At 35.3% G+C, this 6,000-nt stretch overlaps 1 long non-coding RNA gene across 1 annotated transcript; it reads right to left on the reverse strand.

Moving 5' to 3' along the window:
- Positions 1-3,721: 3,721 nt before the first annotated feature.
- Positions 3,722-4,079, reverse strand: LOC116132426. The gene is made up of 2 exons (XR_004128409.1): positions 3,984-4,079; positions 3,722-3,891 (listed from the first exon to the last, which is right to left on the reverse strand). It is a non-coding gene; the product is annotated as an uncharacterized LOC116132426 (long non-coding RNA).
- Between the last annotated feature and the right edge of the window lie 1,921 nt (positions 4,080-6,000).

Here is a 6,000-nt window from a genome sequence, read left to right on the forward strand (position 1 = left end):
GGGTTGCCCCTGACAGTTTGAAGCAATGTAACAATTTAAAAATTTGATGGACTGGTTACATCATCCTTTTACCCTTGACAGTTGTGTAATGTTAGAAACTTGCTTCAATGTTGACCTGTCTGACTGTTAGGGCTGATAAGCTTCTCTTCTCTAAACAAAGCAAAGAAAACAATGTTAATGCAAACAATTCTGTTACAAAAACAATACTAATCATGTTAAATAAAAGTTTTGAAATACCCTTTGCTTCTTGTTGCTTGGATGATTTTGTGGGGCATTTCCTCCTTTTGTCCTAGAGTTCGATAGATCCCACACCTCAGTGTTGCACCTTTGGTCCTCCTTGGTTCGCATCAGCTCCTTTTTTCTAGCATTTTTGGGTCTCCAACCTTGCTATGTTGATGCTATGTCGTCATCGTCAGGGGTGAACGAATAGCAGCCATAAGTGTCTACTATTACTAAGTGTCATCAACTATCATGCTGGATATGAGTGAATGTGATCTCAATGACAAGTCATATATCCTTCATATTCCCAATGTTTCTAAAAAGCAAACAACAGACTGCATGCACACAGGGACTCCAGAAAGTTGTCATCTGCCACAGTCACAAGTTTGAGATTGTATTTAAGATGTAACATCTACAAGGAAGGTAGTTGTTGTCCCAGTTCAAACTCATCTTCCCAGGCCAGATAGCTTCAACATGTTAGTCACTAGTGGGGTTCCCAAAAAAAAAAAAAAAAAAAATCCCCACACAACAACATAGATGCCAAGGAACTTATACCAAATTTACGTTATTTGTATAAGAAGTAAAAATCCAAAAGTATACCTACGTTTGGGGCTCCTTCTTACGATGCTCGCTCCTACTCTAAGCCAAGAGTGCACTTCGATGGGTATCCACATAAGACAGGATGGGTGATTGCCTTGCGGTCTCAAGTGCTAGCAAACTCAAAGATCAAGGATGCTAATTTTTCTGGAGAAATTCTCTTCTCACCTAGAGAGGAACGTGAAAGAGAGAGAAGGGGTGGCGGCTAGGTTTCTTTTATTTTGTAAAAAGGGTTATCTCATTTAATTATAGTTGCACTTAATAGTGCACACTAAAAACCTAATCAATATGGAATAGCAATCTACTTATTCCATACTAAGATTAGCAATATTCCAATACCAACAAAAGCAATCAATTCAAATTTGAAATTAATTTGAATTCCTGTTTCAATTAATATTAATAATATTAAATTAATATAAATAATAGTATTATATTAAATATTTAAATAAAAATATATATACTGATATATATATTTAAATATAAAATCTTACTAATTTAATTTCTAATGAAATTAAATAAGACATAACCAGCACATTCAATTGTACAATGAGATTATGTAAAGGCCCTTATTAGAAGATTCAACATTTACAAAATGGATTGGCCCTAAGCATCTACTCTAACAATCTCCACTTGCACTATAGGCAATCACTCAAATATTAATATCAGAATAACCTTAAGGATTTTCATGCTTCTGCTGCGACAAAGGCTTAGTTAGTGGATCTGCAAGATTGTCATAGTATGTACTTTGCAAATCTACAGATTTTTCCTCCAACCATTTCTTTGATGAATGAAATTGCGTAAGTATGTGTCTAGACTTCGGTGAGACCATGGTTCCTTTGCTTGAGCTATTGCTCCATTATTGTGCAATATACATCTATTGGATCAACAATCGTGGACCCACCAAGTTCGGTGACGAACTTCATAATCTAACCCCTCCTTGGCCACATAGGATAATGCGATATACTCAGTCTCCATTGTAATTTGCTACAGTAATTTGCTTAGAGCTCTTCTAGCTCACTGTAGCTCTATTGAGACAAAATACACCAGATGCGATGATAATCATCTTTATCCGTTTGGAAACTAACATCACTGTATCATCTTACAATGAGCTCATCTTCCCTCCATAAACCAAAATCTATCCTTAGTCTTTTTAGGTACTTAAGGATGTTCTTGACAGCTATCAATCTCCTCACCTGGATCCGATTGATTCTACTACAAGTGCTAATGCATTGAGACATCAATCCAGTACAAACATGGCATACATGATGGATAGATTGCTAACGCATATGGGATCCTCTTCATTCTATCTCTTCATCATGTGTTTTAAGACAATATCCTTAGAGAGATAGACACCATGTGGCATCAGAAGAAACCCTTCTTGATTCTTCCATACTGAATCCTTTAGTACTTGTCTATATATATACTCTGACTTAGGCCAAGCAACCTACGTGATCTATCAGATAGATCTTTATTCCGAGGATGTAGGTGGTTCTCCTAAGTCTTTCATGGAGATCACTTGGATAACCAAGTCTTTACTGACTGCAAGTTTGTAGTATACATTCCCGATTAGAGGTATGTCCGACATACAACCCAAGTACCACTACGCCCACTTACTTTTTGTAAACACAGGCTCGTCTTTGTTCTATGAACCAAATTCTTTTATGACTTCGTCAAAATGTTCCACTCCTTGAAGCTTGCTTGAGTCCTAAATGGACCTTCGCAACTTGCATATCTTATCAGCTTGTCCACAAGACGAAACCATCGGATTGTGTCATATACACATCCTTTAAGTTTTCATCAGGAAAGCTGTTTTGACATCCATCTTCCAAATCTCATAGTTGTGATCCACAACAATTGTAAGCATAATCTGGATAGACTTAATCAAGGCAACAGGTGAAATGTTTCTTATAGTCAATGCCATGAATTTGTTTGAAAACTTTGGCAACCAGTCGTGTCTTTAAGTAAGACCTTGCCATCCATGTCAGTCTTCTTCTTGAAGACCATTTACACCCTATGGGTTTTACCCCTTAGGTGGATCCACTAGAGACCACACTTGGTTCTAATCACTGGATCCGTCAGAATTTCATGGCTTCAAGCCATTTAACAAAATCTGGATCGGATATACATCATCGTAGGTCTAGTTCATTGTCTTGTAGACCAATACGTTGCTATCTTAGTCACGAGAAACCATATCTCTTGGGCTCATGACTACTCTCTAGACCTACGTAACTCCTATGTTACTTGAGGTGGTTCACTTTGATCCACAAATGTGTGAGTAACCTCCTCACGATGTTTAACAACTTCTTATGGCCACCCATCCCGTCTTTCATCTAATGTATCCTAAGAACAGTAAAAAGTTATTTTGAAGAATGCCGAGAAGATAAAAGATAAATGGTGTCATCTTCTCTCTAACAAGAGAAAATGCTAGGCGGAGCCAGGATTTGAAGTGAGGGGTAGAGGCGGAGCCACATGCAGGCCTGGGGTGGCGATGGCCACCCCAAGCCAGCATGTGGCGTCCCATAAAATAATTGTAAAAGTATAATTACCCCATTATAAAACATGATTTTCTCTTGTATGGCCACCCAAAATAAGAGTTTTCATATGATGATCATTCTTTATATAGGATTATTATTGGCGAAAAAGTTTGTGATTATCTGCCCTTTTTTTTAACTCTTATTATCCTATATTTCAAAAGATAAAAAAGTATTTCCTATTTTAAAAGTTTTCATATGACGAGCATTATTTATATAGATTGTTCTTGCATGACAATTATACCCATTTATTTTGTCTCTCCATATACTTGCTTTCTCAATATTATCAATTAAACAATATTAATAAAATGAACTTTAATTGCAACTAGAAATGAACTTTATAATCTTAGTTTGTATAAGATATGACAAATACATGACGAATGATGCTAGGTACTATTTTATTTGTTGATATATAAATCTAATTAATTTCTTCATGACTATGATCTAGCCGAAGTAAAACCATGTTCTGAAATATTCAGAGAACCAGTTCCCTCAGTTTCTCATCAATCCTTGAAGTTTCAAAACCAACTCTGGTACTTATGGCCTGCAATCAATAATATTGAAAAGTTTTTAGCATAACCAACTAGTTTTATATAAAGCAAATAGTTGATAAATGCAACAAACACAATTCAATACCTTGGACCTAATTATGAAGATGAATTTATCATCGGCATGAATCTGTGAGGCATGAATAACTTCCGCTGCTTCTTCCTGAAGCACACTTATTATTTCATATAACATAAAGTTTTTATCCAACCGACTAATCAAATTCACTTCCAAAGTCGAATCATCAAAATGTTTGATGTTCATTATCGTACGTAACTCTGGGATTACAGTCATGTTATCAGTACTAGTATTACATGTTGTTTCCTCTCCTTTCAACTGCGCTTTCCTTCTTTTAAGACGTTCTTTATTCTCTTGCAACTGCTTTATATAATTTGTGGCTTGATTCAATATTTCAAGTACTGATAACTACAAAAATATACAAACAGCATTATTTCACGCTAGATAGAAGAATATGAATGTAGACTAAGAATAATATTTTGTTAAAGAGAATTAATTAACCTTGGAGGTTTGAGGAGGAATGACACAAGCAAGCCGGCGAAGGTGATCTTTCATGTGCATTCTTCGATTTCTCTCCTTCATATTTCGCTCAATTCTTGATGAGTTGCTGCGGCGCCCCATAATTTTCTTAAGATTCACACAAATAAAAAACAAGAATAGCAACTTGAAAGGAAATGAAGCTCTAGTGATCTGAAGAATATCAAAGCATGTAGTTTGTAAGGATATTTATAGTGTAGGAGAGTGGAGGCTGGAGACAGAATATTGGAAAATCAATGGCAATATTGGAAAGACGTGGATCAAGCAAACCTAAAAGAAGCAGCTCTGGCCCATGATCTTCTTGAGGATAAGAATCAATTAAAACAAATAAAACAATGACAAGTGTAAATGTGGCCCCTGAAGATATATAATTTATTAAATAAATAAAAATAAAATAGATATATTATTATTGTATATTTATAAACGTCAATCTCAACTGGCCCATTTTGTCAACTTCTTTGTCACCAAACCATTTGAAATTGAAGAAGAAATTTTGTTTTTTTCTTTCTTTTCATGGTTCAGAAGTTTTATTTTAATTTTGTTTTTCCACCTTGACACCTTTTTTTTTTTTTTTTTAATTCAGGGTTTATTTTCGTTTTGCTTGTTTGTTCGGATTCTATATTTTTGATGATTCGTACATTATGAAGATGAAGAAGCAGTGATATGAATTTACAATATATTTTCAGATATGGGGTTAGGGGCGCGGCCGGGCGAGTATTGCATTCCTCTTTTGGGGATTAGGGCTAGAGGGATGTTACATCGAGGCAGCGGCTAGAGGTGAAAGTCTCCTACCCTATAATTGCCACCCCTGGGATGAAGGTTACGTGGGACCTTTAGGATTTTGATTTATAATGTAATTGAAGAAACAATATTGTTGTCCTCTATGTAACAAGTTAAGCTATATGTGCTTTTGATAATTGTGAAACCTTTTTTGAATCTATATTTGCGAAGACTCAGTCAAGAAATTCATGTAAACTTTTATTCCATTTACTTATATCGTCATCTAATTCAAATATAATGAAGAAATTTTCTTCTTTATTTAGCTCTTCTCTTTAACAGCTATTAGTTAAAACCTTATTCAATCACAATCAATTTTATGGCATGACATCCGAAAATTCCCGAAGAAAGGGTTGATTAGACAGGAGCATGCACCTGACAAGGAAAAAATACGAGAATCACATCACGCCGAAGACTAATAACTCATTCACTAGTGAAGGAACCCAAGGATTTTGATCATTAATATTAAGAATTTTGACGACTTTGATAACTAGGCTTGAGATGACAAAAGTCTCCCAATCAAGTCTTTGGCATGAAGCCAGAGAGATCAATTTGTAGGTCCGATTTGATAAATACGAGTTGTCATTGAAATTGTAGCACGTTTACGGTTGATCTCTGTCCCAACGAAAACAAGGCATTAGAAGTCAGAAATTTACATGTAAATGCAAGATGTTTATAAGGCGTTTCATTATTGACTTAACCATAAAACTACTTCATCTCTCTGTTTATTCGAAAGAATATATTAATTATGAATTCGAATATCCCTATCTAGGGG

The sequence above is a fragment of the Pistacia vera genome, unplaced genomic scaffold (genome assembly GCF_008641045.1).
Source record: "Pistacia vera cultivar Batoury unplaced genomic scaffold, PisVer_v2 Contig252, whole genome shotgun sequence".
In the NCBI taxonomy this organism is placed as follows: Eukaryota; Viridiplantae; Streptophyta; class Magnoliopsida; order Sapindales; family Anacardiaceae; genus Pistacia; species Pistacia vera.